Raw genomic sequence first — 20,563 nt, 5'->3', positions numbered from 1 at the left:
TCTCTTTCCAGGTCTCCAGTGCTATTTCCCTATGGTAGGTCATCAGTTCAAATTCAAGCTCAATAGAAACCAGCTATCAAACCATGCTACCTTTTTCAAGCAACAACTTTGTGATTTGTTGGCCATTTTTACAGTGTGTTGGCCATTTTTATTAGGCAATAGTTACTTCACATGGGTAGCATGTCTAAATTTATTGTGCAATTAATCCGTTATTTATTGTGCAATTAATCCTTGTGCTGGGGGCCTCAGTTACCCAACCACCAAGTATTTGAATATAGTAGCGTCAGAATGAGTAGGTAAACAGGGCACAAGCCCTCAGTGCTACCTAAAGGGACGGGGGTGCCAGAATTGAACTAGGAGGGTGCCTCACCCTCCTATCCCCCATCCCTCCCCACTGCATCCTGCAGTGGTTTCAGCAAGTGGGAGAACAGAGGAACAAAAGGTGTCACCAACTTTTTTTGCCACCCAAATTCAAGCCTCCCACATCCATATGAGGGTAAAGGATGGGAAAGACCTCCAAGGCTCTGGACGCCAGGTCAGTGCCCCTGTTAGATAGAGATGATTTCAGTAGTACTTGAAGGCGGCAGCTGAGGAGTAAGAAGCAGTGTGACCCAGTGGCTAGAGCACTCTACTAGGACTCAGGAGATCAAGGATCCGGTCCTAGCTCTGCCACTGGCTCACCCCTTGGGTGAGTCACTTGAGTAAGTCCATAGATATCAGTCTTCCCAGTTGTAAAATAGAGATAACATGGGTCTTTCTTGTCAAATAATTTAGATGCGCAAAGCGGTACGAGACCAGAGACACTGTTGAGCACCATGCGACCCCACCTTTATGCTGTGGCCCCCACCCCTCCTTGGGACAGGGACAGTTTTCAGAGGTAGGGTCATGGAGCTGCTCACAGATCCAAACTTCACAGCTCCTAGCTGCCCTCAGACTTTCTCAAGCAGCATTTCTGCTTGGTTCTTCCACCCCTCCCCCAAGTTTATATTTGAATCTACTAGAAAAAAAAATAGGCATTTTTTGTTTCAAAAGAATGCTGAGCCTCTGATATCATCTTGGGAGCTGCGGACGATTGGGAGGGTTTTCCAGTGCCTCTGACTTAATATGGTTCTGCAGCTGAGAAGATGGCCCTTCATGATGTTTTCTTCGCGGTGCACCAGGTCTGGCTGTAAATACCATATTTCCTCACCTACAAACACACACCTTTCCCCCCCCAAAACACCGGCTGGAAATTGGGGTGCACATTATAAGCAAAAAAATACGGTAACAGCAGGATTTATTTTGCTGCTGCTTCTTCAGTGAAAGCAACAGCAATTCTGCACCCCATCCACAGATCAATGAGCAGGCTCCCTAGATCAGAGGCGGGCAAATATTTCAGGTGGAGGGCCGCTTACTGAGTTTTGGCAAGCCATCAAGGGCCGCATGACAGGCAGCCAGGGGCAGATAAATATTAATTTTCTGAATTTTTTAGGGCCCCCACGGGCCGGATAGAATGGCCTGGTGGGCTGCATCTGGCGCTCGTGCCACATTTTGCCCACCCCTGCTCTAGACCCATGACTCACAGTAATTTCCTGCAAGGAAAGATCTTTTTTTTTTTTGGTTTTTTTGTTCTGCCTTTTAAAATCAAGATGCATGTCTTATTCTAGGGTGTGTTGTATGCCAGAAAATATGGTATTTCACAGATGGAAGGAGAAAGTCCAGGGACCAAATGCTATTTTATGTAACATCCCTGCAACCCCAATTCATAGATGTTAGGGTCGGAAGGGACCTCAATAGATCATCAAGTCCGACCCCCTACATAAGCAGGAAAGAGTGTTGGGTCTAAATGACCCCAGCTAGATACTCGTCTAACCTCCTCTTGAAGACCCCCAGGGTAGGGGAGAGCACCACCTCCCTTGGGAGCCCGTTACAGACCTTGGCCACTCGAACTGTGAAGAAGTTCTTCCTAATGTCCAGTCTAAATCTGCTCTCTGCTAGCTTGTGGCCATTATTTCTTGTAACCCCCCCGGGGGCGCCTTGGTGAATAAATCCTCACCAATTCCCTTCTGTGCCCCCGTGATGAACTTATAGGCAGCCACTAGGTCGCCTCTCAACCTTCTCTTGCGGAGGCTGAAAAGGTCCAGTTTCACTAGTCTCTCCTCGTAGGGCTTGGTCTGCAGGCCCTTGACCATACGAGTTGCCCTTCGCTGTACCCTCTCCAGGTTATCCGCATCCTTCTTGAAGTGCGGCGCCCAGAATTGCACGCAGTACTCCAACTGCGGTCTGACCAGCGCCCGATAGAGGGGAAGTATCACCTCCCTGGACCTATTTGTCATGCATCTGCTGATGCACGATAAAGTGCCATTGGCTTTTCTGATGGCTTCGTCACACTGCCGGCTCATGTTCAACTTGGAGTCCACTAGGACTCCAAGATCCCTTTCCACTTCCGTGCCACCCAGCAGGTCATTCCCTAGGCTGTAGGTGTGCTGGACATTTTTTCTCCCTAGGTGCAGCACTTTGCATTTCTCCTTGTTGAACTGCATCCTGTTGTTTTCTGCCCACTTGTCCAGCCTATCCAGGTCTGCCTGCAGCTGTTCCCTGCCCTCCGGCGTGTCCACTTCTCCCCATAGCTTTGTGTCATCTGCAAACTTGGACAGAGTACATTTCACTCCCACGTCCAAGTCGCTGATGAAGACATTAAAGAGTATCGGTCCAAGGACCGAACCCTGCGGGACCCCACTGCCCACACCCTTCCAGGTCGAGACCGACCCATCTACCACGACTCTTTGGGTGCGACCCTCTAGCCAATTCGCCACCCACCGAACTGTGCAGTCATCCACATCACAGCCTCTTAATTTGTTCACCAGTATGGGGTGGGATACCGTATCGAAGGCCTTCCTGAAGTCCAGGTATACGACATCCACCCCTCCTCCTGTGTCCAGGCGTTTCGTAACCTGGTCATAGAAAGAGACTAGGTTGGTCAGGCACGATCTGCCCGCCACAAACCCATGCTGGTTACCCCTCAGCATAATTTGCCCTGCTGGGCTCTCACAAATGTGAGCCTTGATAATTTTTTCAAATACTTTACCAAGGATGGAGGTGAGACTGACTGGCCTATAGTTGCCCGGGTCCTCCTTCCTCCCCTTTTTGAAAATGGGGACCACGTTAGCCCTTTTCCAGTCCTCCGGGACTTGGCCCGTGCGCCACGAGCATTCGAATATTCCCGCCAGTGGCTCTGCAATGACGTCGGCCAGTGCCTTCAGCACCCTCGGATGGAGCCCATCCGGGCCTGCCGACTTAAAGGCATCCAGTTCTTCCAAATGACTCTGCACCACCTCAGGGTCTACGCATGGAAGTCTGGCGCCTTGCTGCTGCCTCTCTACAACCCCAATGGAAGTAAGCTTGTAAGGTCAGGCTTTCCCCTATGGATGACCCTGATAAAGAGGGCTTCTCATGGCTGGCAGCTGAGTCCTGAACTCTCTTTTTGCTTGCTCTCCTGTCTGCTAATCCGTCTCCAACAGGGTACTTCTCACATTCCAAACCGCTGAGCCACTTCCAGCAGTCGCTGGTAAAAAAGAAACACAGCCAGAGAAATGCTTCCTGCCTCCCCCCAAAATGAAGAATCCCTCCCACACCATAAAGCTGGCTTCTGGCCCAGCATTTAATCCCGGCCCAATGACAGGTTTAAGGTCCCCCTGTCTCATGACCCAACGTTGCTAGAAATGGGAAATCACTGGGAGTTTTTCCTGATGAAGGGCTGCAAGATTTGGGTCCGTAATGAAGAACAGCTGAGCAGGCTGGAAGGAACAGTCCTTGCACTGTCTTTTCTAGAGCATCATAAATAGGAGAAGGAAGGAAGGTGTGAAGGGATGAAGAAAAGAAAGACCAGCAACATCACCCTGGGCTGCAGCCCAAATAATAGGCCCAGCAGCAGTGGGTCAAGCCACCACAGGACAAGTGGAGCCGTGCCAGCACTGTCCTTGCCCACCTCCACACTCCCACCATCGATGGCCATGTCCAAAGTCACCCCAGATTTTGCCGTAGGCTTCCTCCCTTCCTGCTAGCCACACCCCCAAATTCCCTGGCTTGCCAAGAGCACAACAGGCTGGATCTGGTCCATGGGCTGTATGGTTAATACTCTTGGTTTAAATGAATAAGACTAAGATAAGTAGCTAAATGCATTAGAATAAGGGCTACCAGGAAGGCTCTCCAAAGGTACCTGCAGATCTTAGATGCGTAGGGTGTATTGAAAGCTGGGTGCTTAAGAAAATGTTTTCCCATAAGTAACTTCATGGTAAAATAATATTCCCATTGGAACTATGGGTTGGGGGAGAGGGGGGCAGTTTTCATTTTCTGTGGATCATTTGAGTTCAAAATGAAGGCAAGTGCTCCAACTTTCTCCCTGGGTGTTCATTTTAAAACAACAGTTAGAAACAAATGTGTTTTATTTTGGAAAATGAACAAATCCTTTTTTTTTTTAATGTTGCTGTTGCTTTTAGGCATTTTCTCTCTCTTTTTTTCTGCCTCTTTTTTCTTCCCTCAACCAAAGGGAGAGGAAGACACAAGCGTGCTGAAATCAGGAAAAGACATTTTTCGCATTTTTGCCCCTTTCCAGTGTCTCTGAAACACATGTCATGCACCTACTTTTGGGACAGGCCATCTCCTCAGCCTGAAGGTTAGGTCACAAACAGGAGCGAGGAGAAGGAAGGTCCACTTTCCTTTTGCATGAATTGTTCTTCCAGGGAGGAAAATAATCGGGCTTCAGCATCTACATCCACTTAGCTACCTAACAGATGCAATTTGGACCTTCAAGCTTATCAAAGGACATCCGCACAACTATTCACTTTGCATTTTCTGGTAGATAAAGCCCTGACCAGTCCTAGTCGCTACATTGCTACATCTCTATATGGGCAGGGGAGGGACAAGGGGCATACTTGGCTTATCTCATTTAATTGCCCAAGCAAGAGCCAACATGCCAAGTATGGCAGGCTGGGCTCAGGAGTGGTGGGAGCTTTAAGCCACCTGGAACAAGGGAAAACAGACCATAACGGAGGGCTGCAGCAGTACATCTAAAGGAGGGCAGAGCTGAGCATGTGTCAGTGCCAAGGCAGGAAGCCAGGCCAGGGAGGAAGGATATAGGTACAAATCAGAGTTGGACAGGACAAGCAGAAGCCAGGAACAAGCCAGGTCAGGTGAGGCTAAGAGGTGAGCAAAGTTTATTGGCAAGCTGAATCAGGGATATGGAGTTACCAGAATACCATCTTAGGAAGAACCCTGGTACCCAGATCCACTTTTATATAGGGAAAATATAGGGTCAGATGATAGGAGCCCACCACTCAGGTACCAGGAAGTGGGTAGACTCAGGAAATGATGCAGGCTTTAGCTAGGTCTCATCCAACCTCTGGAAACAGCAGCAAGGTGGCAGGTTGGGACAGACTGGGCGCGTCTACACGTTCATTAATGCGCATTAAATCTAGTACCTCCATTGTGAAGTACTAGAAAAATGTGCATTAGCCTATTTTAATGCACATTAAAATAGGCTAAAGCACACTGAAGTGCACATGTAAATGCACCCACTGTCCTGCTAAGACCCTGAAGGCCCACCAGCGTGGTCTACTCACCGGAGTCTCCTGGCACGTCACAACTACCCATGTGGCTGGTCAGGGCTTATCTCTCTGTGCTCAGTCTCAAGCCGTTGGCCTCTGGGGATGAGCCGGCTCCTGTGGTGGGGTTCTGCTCAGCATTTTTGCCCCCAGCGGACCAGCACAGCTGTGGCCCAGACATGCTCAAAGTCATCGTCTGGTTCCCAGCCGGCTCCTAGGCAAAGACAGCGCCGGACTTCGCAAGCAGCCATTCATCTGGCACTAGAAACCTCTAATGGGGCAGGTCAGTTCTGCTTGGCAGCAGCTCATTCGCAGGGCTCGTTGTGGCATTCGTCTGGCTGCCGAGACCTCCCCGGCTGCCATGCAGAATGACCGCCCATAATGTACGAGGCACGGCGCACACAAGAACACCCACTTAATTAAAATACAGGAGATATACTGCCGGAGACGCAGCCACAAACGGCTTCACGTGCAGCTGCATCTTATTCGAGGCATCTTTCATGCCCACGTTGATAGTAAACGGCTTTAATATTGAAATATGTGCCATTTACTAATCTCAACCCATCCCTGTACCAAAAATAAAACAACTCTTAGCTTGATGAAAGATACACAGAGTAAATACATTAATAGGAGGTAATTGAAAACGCATGGGCAATCTTCAAGCAATCATGCACTTGCATTCGTCTGTACGTTCGGGGGTATATACTACCCCGGTTGACACCAGACGGCTCGGTACAGCTTTACAAATCACAGGCTCGGTGTTTTATGGTGCGAGGTCTCCAACTGTAACAGCGATGTCATATTTAGATTTCTAATTATATTTCGAGATGCTTCAATGGCTTTCCCTGCCATGCAGCGGCTCTGAGCAATCCTCAGATCCGCTTCCCTCACTGAACAAAGGCGGAAATTGTACCAAGAGATCAAAGCCGCATTGGAGCTCAAGGAAAGCGAGGATGAGACGGCCTGGTCAAGGGAGAAAGACGTTGCCTTTATTTTTCCTTGGCCAATATGAATTTTACACGATCACACCCAGTGTGTAAGCATTTGGTAAAGGATGCTTTGATTTTTTTCTCAGGTATTTTAGCAGTTTTCATTTAGCTCTTTGATCTCTTACTGCAACTGGGAACCCTATGAAAGCTGTGCCATGGAAATGGGTTGTTTCTATGTCTTCTGCAGAGCAAAATATTTGTGTCTTGGACCGGCTCGTTTCAACCCACCTTAAGAATGTGCCTTGGTCACTGCTGCATCAAAGCCAAAAGGTGAAATTCTCATTAGCACCTAAGTGATTTAGGTGCCATAGTCCCCTTATTTGACAGTAACAGGCAGTAGGAACCTATAGAGGGTTGGGAGCCTAAATACCCTTTAAAAATGTGTGTCAATATCCCTGAAAGTAAAAAAGATCTAGGGTCCAATGGTTTGAGATCTGCCAAGGTATTTAGGTACTTCATGGGATTTTCCAAAGTGCTTGGTGTGAAATCAATGGGAGTTAGGCCTAGATCTGCAAAGGGACTTAAATGTAATACTGAGCATGGCAAGGTTGATATTTTACACCATGTTTGATGGAGTCCTCGGCCTTGCGCCAGGCACTTGCCCTACTCAGGAAATGATGCAGGCATTAGCTAGGTCTCATCCAACCTCTGGAAACAGCAGCAGGGTGGCAGGTTGGGACAGACTGCTCTCCAACTGGGCCCTACAAAAGCCAGGCTGCTAAGCCAGAAGCCACCTCAAGTAGTCAATGGGACAAAAGTGCCTTCAGCCCTGGGAAGGGCAGGGTTGAAGTCCATTCCTCTACAACACCCATAGACACGTCCTTCTTCTCACAAGCCTGAGGTCTCTCATGAAGGAAGGTGTCTTCAAGGCACTGGGCCCAGAGCTGATGGGGGGAGGAACTCCATGTTTTTCACTGCATGGCTAGTACCATGGCAGCTGTGTTGGTGCACGTATAGTGGTGCCTTTGGTATTCACGTCATGGCATATTTGGGTGTGTTTGGGTCTCTTTTCACATTACCCCATTGAACATTCATATGTGGGGACTTTATTTCAGCCCCAACTGATGGGTCCTGAGTAGGGTGGCCATCACAGAGGACAGTCCAGGTGTCCACTGTCCTCTATTGATACGAAACCAGATGCCTTTATTTCTCTTCAAGAGAAAAATAGAGGACATAAAGGCATCCGGTTTCAGTTCAATAGAGGACAGAGGACAGAGTAGCAGAAAACCAGAATGTCCTCTATGATGGCCACCCTAGTCCTGGGGCCCTTTCAAACTAAGTGGGGCCAGGACCTGGCCCAGTGGGCCTATTCCTTAGGACAGCCATGGCTTATGGCCTTTCTTTTAGCAATCAAGGATGGGCATAGTTAAGACAAGCAGAGGAGAAAGGACCCTCCTTGCCTTTATTCAGTAGCTCCATGGGGGAAACCCTTATGCAAAAGACTTAAATTCAAGGTCTTCCTCAGCATGAGGAAGTTCAAAGTCACCTCTCTCACTAGCTGATGGTAGGCCATTGTAGGGTAGAGTGGAGCTAATCTCCACCCCAGATTTATACCTGATCTCAGCTATTCCCCTCTGCATAAAAGCAGAGGGAGAAGGTTGAACATGGCTCCCACAGCCTCCTGGTTCACACACTTGTCTCCAGGGTGGTGATGGTGGTAAGTGACCCTGCTCCAAGGGCTGTTTAGTTATTTCCCCAATAGCTGCTTCATACAAAATACTGAGAGTCTGGACAGTCCTTTCACAGTCAGTTCCCTAACCCCTAGGCTGCAGTCATCCTCTCCTTGACTTAAAGACTCTTTCATGCTTGTATTGTGACTGCTTTATCAACAGGAAGGGGTTGAGTGTACGTCTCTCTCCTTCCCCCCAGAAATTCAGGCGCCAGCACCACCTGTTGTTTGGTAGTGGTTGGGGCTCTTCTGGGGGTGAAGACATGAGCTGGACCCCTTCAGAGAGGGGAGAGCATGGAAGATGAGCTTTCCCACATCCTAGCTAGGTGGCCCAGCCACTGAGTTACTGGACACAGAGGTCCGAGGCCCTCCTGACCCGTTGGGCTGCTATGGTTATGACACACCATTTCCTGCAGCCAAAGGGGAGCGATATGGCTGGCATTACACTGAGCCATCTTTGACCCCCTAGCCTGAATAACTAGGTACCACTGCCAGCTGAAGTGTCAACACATGCCTGGAGCAGGCCCTGAACTCACATCTCTGAAGCAGTAGCCAGACCCCTGTCACTACTCTGTAGATGAAAATACACCTGAAAATATTGACACACTCTCTATGGTTCTAATACATCAGTTCTAGTCGCCTCCTCCTAGCCTTATGTCTCTCAAGTTCAGTGGTTCTCAACCTTTTCAGTCTCAAGGGTCCTCTCGTTAGACTCGGCACCCTTAGGAAAACACCAGCTCTGGGCTGTCACTTGTTTCTTGACTGCAGAAAACTACCGGAGCACTTCTTTGGTGGCAAAGACCTCAGGAGGACCCCAGCAGGGCAGTACAGTCTTCACACTCTGGATCCCTATGGGAAATCTCTGGGTTTATGTTGTGAATCAAGGGGAGATGTTTGCCCAACTCACAGCGCTAACATTGCACTGCATCCCCTTGAAAGGATCCCAGGGTGGGATGCACCCTGTTGAGAATCGTTGATGTAGCTACTTTAAAAAATAATCTTGTTTTTCCCTTAAAGCAAGCTAGATTTTCCATGCCAGAAAGGTGATAATCACTTGCTTTCCGGTGCCCTTCCGATTCATTGTGTCTTGAGGGCGCCTAATGCCATGAATTTTAAACTTACAGAGTCCTGCTTTTGCTCAAGATTCTCAGAGGACTCAACATCTGCCCATCATCAGGATTTTTAAAGACTCGGTAACCCAGTAGGGAGCAGAGCATAACTCTACAGGTCACAGCTAATAACCATTAACAAGCAATGGTGCTTGTAGGTGATTGCTAGGAATTTTTTTATAAGACTTTTCCAGATAAATTGGCCACCTACAGCCATAAATACACAGAGTCCAGGCTTTCAGCCTCCCAAATCATGGCTCTGTCTATGCTAGACTTGTTTGCCTAAGATTTCCAACCACCAGTCATTCCAATAATGACTATTATTTATAGCGCAGTCTCACCGACAGATTTCAGCTAAGATCGGGGCCCCGTTGTGCTTGGTGATGTACACAGAATCATAGAAAATGAGGATTGGAAGGGACCTCAGGAGGTGATATCGAGTCCAACTTCCTGCTCCCAGCAGGACCAGCCCCAACTAGATCATCCCCCCTCAAGGCTTTGTCTAGCCAGGTCTTAAAAACCACCAAGGATGGAGATACCACCACCTCTCTGGGCACCCTGTTCCAGTGTTTTACTACCCTCTTAGTCTGAAAGTTTTTCCTAATATCTAACCTCAGCTTCCCTTACTGCAATTTGACCCCATTGCTCTTTATTCTGTCATCTGCCACCACTGAGAACAGTCCAGCTCCATCCCCTTTGAAACCCCCTGCAGGGAATTGAAGGCTGCTATTAAATCCCCCCTCGGTCTTCTCTTCTCCAGACTAAATAAGCCCAGGTCCCTCAGCCTCTCCTCAGAAGTTATGTATGTGCTCCATCCCTTGACCCATTTTCATTGCCCTCCGCTGGACTGTCTCATAGTGAAACTATCCCCATCCTTTCAAGCTTCCAGTCCAAAGAGACAAAGAATCTAAATCCAAAGTCTAAAGACACAGGCAAAGAGTGGGAGGGATAAAGTGGCATACTCAAGATGACAGCACGTCAGGGGTACAAGTGGTGATTTCTTACCTCCAGTTGTACCCAGTAGCTCCAACTACCTCTTCAGTGTAGCTCAATGGACTTCAGTAGGCCAGATGTTGGCCTGGTCTCCAACCTTGTCTGGAAGGGTCTAGGTAACTGAGATGCCAACCTTTTTGGCAGATGTGCTACAAATGAAACCTCTCCCCACCCCAAGTGCTGCCCCATGCCTCATCAGCTGCTCTGCTTTCTGCTCCCTTCGCCCATCCCCAGTCTGCCACAAGCCACACACAAAGGCTCTCTGTGCTACTTGTGTCTTGTGTGCTCTAGGTTGGCCACCCCTGGCCAAGATGACACCATCTTGACTGTCTTCCGACTCCTGCTACCACTGAGATGGAGGGTGGGGGGGAATTTTAGGGCAAATATTTTATTACAGAAATGGCACATAAGGTGTTTCTTGCCAGCTCTTATGAGATGATCAACCCTTGGCCTTATCCTGCCAGGTGGGCACCATTCATGGTGGAACACATTGTCCCCATCTCTGCTTTTGGACCTCACTTTTCTTGCTAATAGAAATTCTCAGACTCATTTTATATTGTCTGTGAGATCTCCTGATGTGGGAATCCTTCTACATGGATGAAGACCACAGAAAAAGTCAGCTCCTCTGCTTCCCTTTCACAGCCCCTGCCACAATGATTATAAGAGAGGAGGAACAACAAAATAATCAGAGCACAAAGCAACCCTCAGCTGGTGGGTAGTCACTTGGGACCAGGGTTGCTACCGCTATGGAAAGCAACCCCTAGGCTGCTATAACTAGGTGCAGAGGACGAAAGCTGGGTAACATCTTCCAGCCAAAACTTCATGGGCTGAAACATGCCAATTGAGCTCAACACAAAATATTATGCAAGCTCATATTGATTTTATCAAATTGTTTTATTTGGGGGGGTGGAGGGGAAAGAAAACAGAGCCTGAAAAAACAGCAGCACTGCCTATTTCTTACCAACCTTTTCCAAATGCCACATTTCCACGGTTCCATTCAAAACGACATCTCGCTCTGAGATTTCATTGTCACCTTGCACAAACAGCCCTGAAATGTAGAAAATAACCAAAGCAAACAAACGGCATTTTATTTTGGGATGAAACGGAAAGTTTTGTCCCAGCGGAAACAGCTCCTTTTTTTAAATGTATGGGATCGCTGAATGTGTAAAATAAATAAATAGATAAAATGACTTGGGAAACACTCAGTCACTTTTTTTTTCAGACCTGTCAGCAAACCAAAACCCCCGTTCTTTTTCCAGTTTCCCCGAGAACAGGGCTGCTATTCTGCATCTCCTCTCCGTCTGAGCAGAGAAGATTCTCTAGTGTTTTGTGCTTCCTGATACTATTAGTTGTAATCTGAAGCCGGCATGAAGATGCTGTCACTGATGTGGAATTTTAAACCATCTTTCAGTCTAGCATTAATAGCCCTGGCCATAAATTTCATCACCCAATAAACTAGCACATTCATAAATTGCTATGTAGGAACAGGACATTTTTAAGTGTTACTGTCTCCAGGCCGCTTGGCCGTATTTCACTTGGCGGGTGTAATTGGTGGAAGCAGGGAAAGCAGCAGGTGGGAAATGTCAACCCACCTATGGTCAAAGGGCAAGGGAAAGTTGACAAATTCGACTTTCGCTGGCACATCTATCTCAGGAAAGGAAATTGTGGGGGTAAGAGGAGCAGGATGGGAGTCACTTGAGAGTGTGAGGATGGATTCGGATTTCATGCTGGGTTTAGGTCCCTCTGTTTCAGAGATTCATGGATTTTTGAAGCCAGAATGGACCAGGTGAGCACCTAGCCTCATCTCCTGTGTATGACAGGCCTTTGTATTGAACCCAACTATTCCTGTATTTCCCTGGTAACTTGTGCTTGACTCACTTAACTGAGTTACTTCTGATGGAAAACCAAAATTAGATCCTACTTCATCCCACCCCTTTCCATGGCTCACATCAGGGTCCTCATTTTCACAGGGGTCTACTGACTTGGACCATCTCCATTTTGGGGGGTCAAGATCCTAATTATATTATGGCTTTTACTTTGAACCAGGCTTCTGCGAGCTGAACAGGACCCTACAGGCCATTCAAAATTCATACATTTCCCCCCAATGTTTTCAAGCCATTTTTTGCATTCTAAGTATAGTCACACTACAGGGTATATTCTGCTTTTCCAAGCATCCATTCAACTTTGTGAGTGCTGAACAGGAGGCCTGGATGAAATTTTACAGCCTGTGTTCAGATGACACTCAGAGCAGAAGACTTAATGGTCCCAGCTAGTCTGAAAAAAACCCCATTAAGCCCATCGACTCCAATGAACAGAATTTGGCTATGAGAAAGGAGCCATAGGATTTCTGGTTGACATTGCCTGGAGTCTCTTATCGAGGTAGACCTTTTGGGCTGAATTCAGGAGGGGATCTTGGGTATCAGGACATAGGGGGAAGTGGGCACCTAACCAGTGGGTTTACAGAAGCCAACAGGTTGAGCAGGGGGCTGTCAGAGCGAGCTGGTAGGCAATGCCAAGCGAAGGAGAGTGCAAAGGAAGGTAGGTACTTACCTCTGGGCTGGACAGGCCTCCCTCGGATCAAGATTCAGAGCCCCGAGCTCTTGACTGGAGAGCATCTACCCCAGATCTTCCTCACAAAGTGCGAGAAGACGGGAGTGACGGCATCTCCCTTTCCGCACAGCTGGTTGATCTCAAGGCTGGGCCTGTTCTGCGCATCCTGCTTCCCCTGTCTGGGCCTCAGCTTGTCCTCCTTTGTGTGTGTATTGCTGCATCCGTTTGCACAGTGAGTGCTTTGGCATAAAGGCTCTCACCCAGGAAGTCAGAGCTAGGAATAAAACCCAAGTTTCCAGACTCCTGATCCATTATTTTGTCCAGTGAACATGACCTTTGTAGATCAGTGATTCTCAATCCTTTTGGACTCAAGGCTCCCCCCCTCATTAGACCCAAAGCCTTCAGAAAATTTCCAGCTCTTTCACTTTTTTTGTTGTTTTTTGACCACAGAAAAATAACAGAGCACTTCTTCTGTTCAAAGAACTCAGCATGACCAAACCGGACAAAATGGCTTGGTTGCTACAAATGCCTACGGGCATTTCTGGGTTTATCCTGTGGGTATCATCTCTGGGTTTATCCTGTGTAGGCATTGGCACCCTTAGCTGTGCCAATATTGCATGGTACCCCACAGCACCCTTCAATGGATCTCACAACCCCCTGACTAAGAATTACTGCCCTAGATAAACATTCACAGGAGCTGCAGCTTGACTTGAACTCCCACCCTAGCATCGTCTAGATTAGCAGGAGGCCTGTTAACACCCCTCAGGGATCCCATCCTCAACAAACATTAAATTAGTAAAACTCTAACTTAAACGATAAAGCTATACTTGAGCTAAGCTTGTCTGTAATTAGGGAATGGGCTTTAGCCTGTATTTTCCATGTCTTGAATGTGTGTGGCTTCAAATGATGGCCTTCGCCTGAGTTAAATATACGCCTGCATTTCTCTTTTTCCTGATGTCCCTTGCGACAACCTCTTAATGTGCAGTTTGATTTCCTTTCTCTGAATGCTGTGGCTCTTTTCACGGAGCATACATCTGCGGCGTGCCCAGCCGAGTCCCGGCTCATGTAGGTGGGAATGGATATTACTGCCTCGCGCGGTAACGTTTGACTGATTATTGTAATAGGAAAACGTCCCTGTGTTGTTTTTTCTAACAGACCATAGCTTGGAGTGTGTGCGCTCTGTACATCCAAGAATTTCTGCACCAAGGGTTTTCTGCTGTGTATTCTAATGGCTTTGAAAAAAAAAATTATATATAACTTGGGGTCTTGCAGCCAGACGTCTCTAGGCACAGACCACCTTCAACTGGAAAGACAAGGGGAGATTTCTTGCTGAAAGCCCTGATGTAGCAAAGTATTTAAGCAGATGCATTGAAACTTTAAGCACAGGGGAGAATTCCCACTGGCTTCAAAAAGGATTAGGTTTTCCCCTTCCAAATCTAACACATGCTAAAGTTCATTTGGGATCCACTTAATAGCTTGACCTTATCTCACAACAAAGTCTCTTTAAGACCCCACTCTACCCACCTTCCAGCCTTTTCTGTTATCGTCTTGCTGGCAGCCCGCATCAGGACTCCTGGGTCCTTTCCCAGCCCTTCCACTGAATTGAGGTGGTCACCCTGAGCTACATGTCACTGAGACGTCTACCCGTTTAAGTGCTTCAAGGTCCAGCAAGGGGAAGGGGAAGGTGTGTAGAGGTAGCAGAGAGTTGTGTCTGAACTCCAACCCTCCTCCACAACTGAAGGAGGAATCTCTCGAGATCCAGAGCCCAGAATCTACAGGTCGACAGCTCCTCTTCCAACGAACCGAGTTCCTTTAAAACTGGGTAACGAGCACTGGTCCGGGTGGGAGAGCTGGGCTTCATTCCTGCCTCAGAAGGGGTTTCAAAGCTACGTCTCCCAGGAGAGAGCCTTTACCAGCTCTCTCTCTGTCTCCACCCAGCCCAGCTCTTTACCGGCCCTATGAAGCTGGGCTGGATGGAGACATTCTCCACCCTGCCCGTCATAGCTGTGCCACGCTGCAGGAAGCAATGCAAAATTCATGGGACCAGAAGGAGAACGTGCAAGGGAGGGGACCTGGCGCAGCAGCCTAGGGGGTTTGGGCACCTAACAAGGGGGAGGAAGTTCTGGATTCCAGTCTCTGTATTATTCCTGGTTTCTGTTTCATGCATAATACAGGTCTCCAGCCTCACTCCGGCATCCCGGAGAGATGCAGGTTTGAGTTCCCTCAGGGAGAAGACGGCCCCAAATTGCAACCACGTTTGCAAAGGCCCCAATCTGTCCGCAGACATTAGGCAGGTTCAGGCCACACCTTCTGGACCAGACCTCCCAGGAGACTTTGGCACTTGTTTTTTGCATTGCCTTGAGATGCAGACAGCTGCTGAGCAGAGAGATTTGGTATCAGAAGTCTGCACTTAGGCATCTAAAGTCCACTTCAGCCCTGTTTTAGGTGCCGGAGAGCGTGGCTACAGGAACAAATTACCACCGGTAAGGGGTGAAATGACAGTGCATCCACTATTGCCTGATAACTGCCTGTGTGCACACAGTTACTCCCAGTAAATGCAAGGTAGCTTGGCCCTCATTGAAAGCTGCCTCACAGGGAAAGATCTGGGATATGTGATTAGAGTTGCGAACCCTTCAGAATTGCCCTGGAGTCTCCAGGAATTAGATATAAATCTCCAGGACACCCCCCCGGGAGAAAAATGATAGAGCATTCATTAAAATAAATATGAAATGTTGAATCCGATTTATACAGTAATCCAGGGGGGTTTTAAAATGTAATAGTAATGTGCATTTGCCTCCCTGATGTAAAGTCGATGCACTGTAATCCATAACTGATACATGCAGCATGCGGGCACGTTTGCATTGCGTGTCATGGGCATGTCGGAAACCTCCCGGAAGAGTTGGCAACCCTATATGTGACATTACTGACAAGCAGCTGATGTGCCTTCCTTTAAGACCCTGGGTATCTTATCTGAATAGGCTAAATCTTAAAACCTCCCTACTTTGTCTCCTGTCAATAAAGGTTTGTGCAGTGCAGTGCAGCAAGACCATTTCTTCTCCGGTTGCTTCCCGCGATTAGGGCTTTGCCTTTCAAATGACAGCGCCTTTCCTCTGCTTCTTCTCAGTGTTGACTCACAGCAAACTCCCACTGATTTCAAGTGGAAGCTTGCCAGAGTAAGCAGTCAGAGTCAAAAACTCGGGGAGTTGCCTATATAATCCCATGATGGTTATTTGGAAAGGCAACATAGTCCAGTGAGGAGGCCAGGAGCCCGGAGCTGAGTTTCATTCCCAGCTATTGTACAATACACTTCTCCAAAGTTTTGCTTTTATACCGTGAGCTGCTTCAGACCAGGCCTGTCTGCTACATGCAAACTGCTAGGTGCTACAAATGGATTGTGAACAGCTGTATTTAGTGTCAAAGATGGGCACGGATAAAAGAGAAGGTGGCTCTTGAAGTTGTAGGTTGCCATACATTTCAGTGCCCTGTAAATATTGGCATCACCCGCTGCTCCAGAATCACAAGGTTGGTTTAAAATCATGGGATTATTTTTTTTAAAATGCTCCATTCTGGAGTCTTCTGAGCTCTGTTTTTATTTGCCTTCTGGGGTTTTTTTTTTTTCTTCTTTGAGCCTTTGGGCTTGTTTTCAAGGTTTTCTTTGTGACCAGGGAGATAGACATTTCTTGTTTTTCTTTTTTTTTAATGAGAGCGGGGATTCTCAGATAGTCACATCACTCCAGGTGTTCAGGCAATGGGGGAGTTGGCGGGGGAAAAAAAGAAACACTCCACCAAAAAGCACAGGACTTTCAACAAAATCATTTGAGTTGGCAACACTTACACACACACACATGCACACACACGCACACACCCCTAAAATAGCATTGTGCAAAGCAGGTGGAAAGTATTAATACACCAATGCTCCTACCAAGACACATTTCTCAAAGCTGCTATAATAATAAAATGCAGAGGAAGGGAGGGAAAAAAAAAAAGAAAGAAAGAAATAGCAGACTTTGGCTAGATCCAACTGACTCCATATTTTGTCGTCCAAACTTTCCAGCCTAAAATAAATAAATAAAAAGGCCAGCTGACAAAGTGCACCAAAGGGAATCCAGATCGCAATGGAGAGCCTTCCAAACACAAAGGGGATATTATGGCGCTATGTAAAACGCATTACTGTGTGCGCCTTTTGGCCTGCCATACACTTCATCTTCTTGTATAAATACTGGAAATTTATAGCATTTTCCACCCCCCACCACCCCCATCTCTGGGTACTATATTTTATTGGCGGAGGCAGAAGGAGTCTGTATCTTTATACAACCCGAGCTCCGGGAGCAGATACAGAAGGGGATTCAGAGTTTACTGATCGCTCCCAACCACAACAGAACAGGTTTTTTCATTGCTACATGTTCCCCTGGCTCTTTCCTCTCTCGCATTCTTTCTGTTTGCAACGTTCAAAAGAAATAAATAAGAGAAATTCTTTCCTGCACTTGAAAAACATCCCGCGTTTAGCCCGAGGTCAGCGTCTGGGCTTGTTCCATCTGAGGTTTTGTGGAAAGCTGCTCTGATCTAAAATAAACAGAAAGCACGTTTTCAAAAGGCGCACAATGCTCTCCATCTGCATTTGCACTCTGAATTCTGCAAAGGGTTTTTTTTTTTTTCTTCCTCTTCAGTTCAGGGTATTTTTCAAAGGAGAATACTTTTGCCTTCACATCGGGAAAGCATGCATACCTGGCGCTGACTTCCCAGATGTGCTTCTAAAAAAAAAGGGTGTTAACATATGCTCAAGAGAGCCTAGGCAGGGGGCCATACCCACCCGGCCGCCTCTGCAGAGGAAGTCAAAACCCCTGCAGTCCTTACCATATAATTCCTTCCTGACCTCAGATACTGTGATCAGTCTGATCCTGAGCAAAAGGGTAAGACCCTCCAGCCAGGAACCTCTCTGGCTTTGGTCCCAGCGGGAGCATCCACCCAAAATCCCTAGCCTTTGCTGCAGCCAATGCCTCTGAAGAAGGCTTTAAAACACCCACACAAATGGAGGAGAAAAAAGAGGAGGGGGCAACCAGCAAAGCCCAGAAGCCTGGGAAATACCCACAGTAGAGCACAGATATATCACCCCCGACCAGTGGTTGTCCAACTTCTTCCTGACGTCTCCAGTGATGGAGAGTCCACAACTTCTCTAGGCATCTGTTCCACTTCCTCCCTGCTGTAAGAGAGAAGAAAGTTTTCCAGCTATGCAACCTAAACCTTTTTCGCTGCAACTTCAAGCCAACGGTCTGCGTCCTCCTCTCTGCAGCAAGACAGGAAAAGCGCTTTCCCTTTTTCTTTCCATAAAAACATATTAAGGGCTGTTAGCTAAGTCATAGAATCAGAGAAAATTAGAATTGGAAGGGACCGCAGGAGAGCACATCGAGTCCAACCCCCTGCTCCAAGCAGGACCAGCCCCAATGACATCATCCCAGCCAAGGCTTTGTCCACCCGGGTCTTAAAAACCTCCAGGGATGGAGATGCCACCACTTCTCTAGGTAACCTATTCCAGTGCTTCACCACCCTCCTAGTGAGAAAGTTTTATGACCACTTGTTACGTCTGTGGGAAAACTTGCAGAGCATGGATTGGACTCCTCAGCTGCCTTAAATCTCATCAGTAATCCATCCCCAGCCCCCCAGCATACATCAAGGAATAGCCAATGACAAGTGAGAAAATTCTTCCTAATATCTAACCTCAACTTCCCTTGCTGCAACTTGAGATCATTGCTCCTTGTTCAGTCAAAAGAGCCCGGCCACACACAAACAGATGACCCAGCCCATAGGATCCAAACCCATACAGGGAAACCCCAAGTGATTTTGAATCTATCGTCATAACCTCTTGGCCACAGCTACTGCTCATTTACAATGTCACCCAATGGATACAAACTAGAGCTTGATTAGCTGATGTAACAGGTTATTTGATGTCCTTGCCTGGGATAGCTAGGGACTGTCCTAAATGCTCACATCTTCCCTCCTTCCTATACAGAACAAACTGGCTTCTATTCCCAGATGTGCCATTGTCTTCTCTAATTTGAACTTGAGCAAGCGGCCAATTTTTTGTCCTTTAATTTCCTCTTTTGTAAAAATATGGATGGCAACACTTAGCTCTCCTGCGAGACCTGTGGCTGAAAAGCCCGTAATAAAGGAATCTGTTATAGTTAATAGCTCTAGAATTGCTCAGGCTTCGGCATTCCCATCCCTCAGAAATTGCTGGGATTTTGAAACCTGGTTTTACCCCCTAAAATGAGACTAAAACGTCAAAAAATCTCAGTTCTTTTCACAACCTGACCTGTTCCAAAAGTACTGCCTTTTGCCTTTAACAAGTAATTTCACCACCGTACAACTGGGCCATTTTATTCTGAATTCTGCTGTTTTAACTCTCATATCCATCTTATTTGGATTTACCTGCTGCTATAGTCAGAATGAAATGTCTTTGATAAGCCCCCATGGCAAGTTTGACTGAAATGGATAAATTCCCAGAAAACATTTGGGTTTTGTGCAATCAGCTTTTTTCCACTGGAGAATTTTGGGCTGGCATTCATTATCCTCGTTCAGTGTGTAAAGACTGACATACAAGGGATATTCTGTAAAACAAAACCCCCAAACAAAGCACAAATGCGTGCAAAAAAATTACCTCCAAAATACAACCCCCTCCACCCAAATCCATACAGGAGTCCAATAACACTGGAACAAAAATAGCCCTATTTTAAATCAGTTTTAGCGGTCTTTACTTCCAACATCAATGATTTTTGCCAATGCATATGAGGTGGCACCAGCTTTGTGTGGGACTTTGGAATTATATGATGACGCCCCTTGCAAAAAAGACATATTTGAGAGGCAAAATCCAAGTATTACAATTTTATATCCACCTGGAAGTGTATTTTGTTACTGTACTAAGGGTAGAAGAGGAAGGAATTTAAGATCTGGCTGAGAATGGAGATGTTATCCACTAAAATCTAGAGTCACGGATTCGAAAAGTGATATAGGTCAACACATTTTAAGCCTCTGCATAATCCTATTAAAACTGTCCTTATATCACTGGGGAGAGATGCAAGTTAAATCAACATAAACCACCACATTTCTTCAAATAGGAAGATAAATGAAAAAATGAAATACTTCTACCAGAAATGGCCTGCCTCTAAAATTCAACTTAAAAAAAAAAAGTAAAAAGCTCTTATATGCACCAGAGACTTGTCTTTATCTGATGTTTTAGTTGTCTTATTTTTTAAACTGAACATCAAAAAATGTGAATGTGTTTTACGTTCGAAGGAATACGGCACTCGTGCCCCAGCGACAAACAGGGATCTGTGCTAGCTTAATTATATCCATTTTTTAAATGGGAGAAGGTCAATGCCAGTGAAATAGTGCCATGCAGACAAGTTAGTTGCTCAGCTGTCACTGAGGAGCTTAAATATACTTACTCCTTATTGAACGTATATAACGATGGGTGCATCTACATGAGACACGCTAATGTGCATTAGCCTAATTTAATGCACATTATGGGTGCGTATCTACCTGTGTGCACCCGTAATGCACATTAAAAATAGCAAAATGAGGATAACTGTGCCTGCAAATGCAGGTCTCAAATTTAGGCCCAATTAGTTAATGCACATTAACACACGTGTAGATGCAACATGGCACTAACTTTAG

The 20,563-nt window shown here is 46.8% G+C and overlaps 1 long non-coding RNA gene across 5 annotated transcripts in view; it reads right to left on the bottom strand.

Moving 5' to 3' along the window:
• Positions 1 to 20,563, bottom strand: part of LOC106738835 (uncharacterized) — a 43,729-nt gene that overhangs the window by 8,266 nt on the left and 14,900 nt on the right. For 4 of the 5 annotated variants that reach the window (XR_009457258.1, XR_002088867.2, XR_009457259.1 and 1 more), the window contains 2 exons: positions 12,893 to 18,092; positions 11,308 to 11,390 (listed from right to left, as the gene is read on the bottom strand). This is a non-coding gene — a long non-coding RNA (uncharacterized LOC106738835). The remainder of the gene's footprint in view (positions 1 to 11,307; positions 11,391 to 12,892; positions 18,093 to 20,563) is intronic. The other variant, XR_002088866.2, reaches the window with a different exon arrangement.

The sequence above is a fragment of the Alligator mississippiensis genome, chromosome 15, assembly GCF_030867095.1.
Source record: "Alligator mississippiensis isolate rAllMis1 chromosome 15, rAllMis1, whole genome shotgun sequence".
In the NCBI taxonomy this organism is placed as follows: Eukaryota; Metazoa; Chordata; order Crocodylia; family Alligatoridae; genus Alligator; species Alligator mississippiensis.
This window is presented reverse-complemented; position numbering and strand designations above follow the sequence as displayed.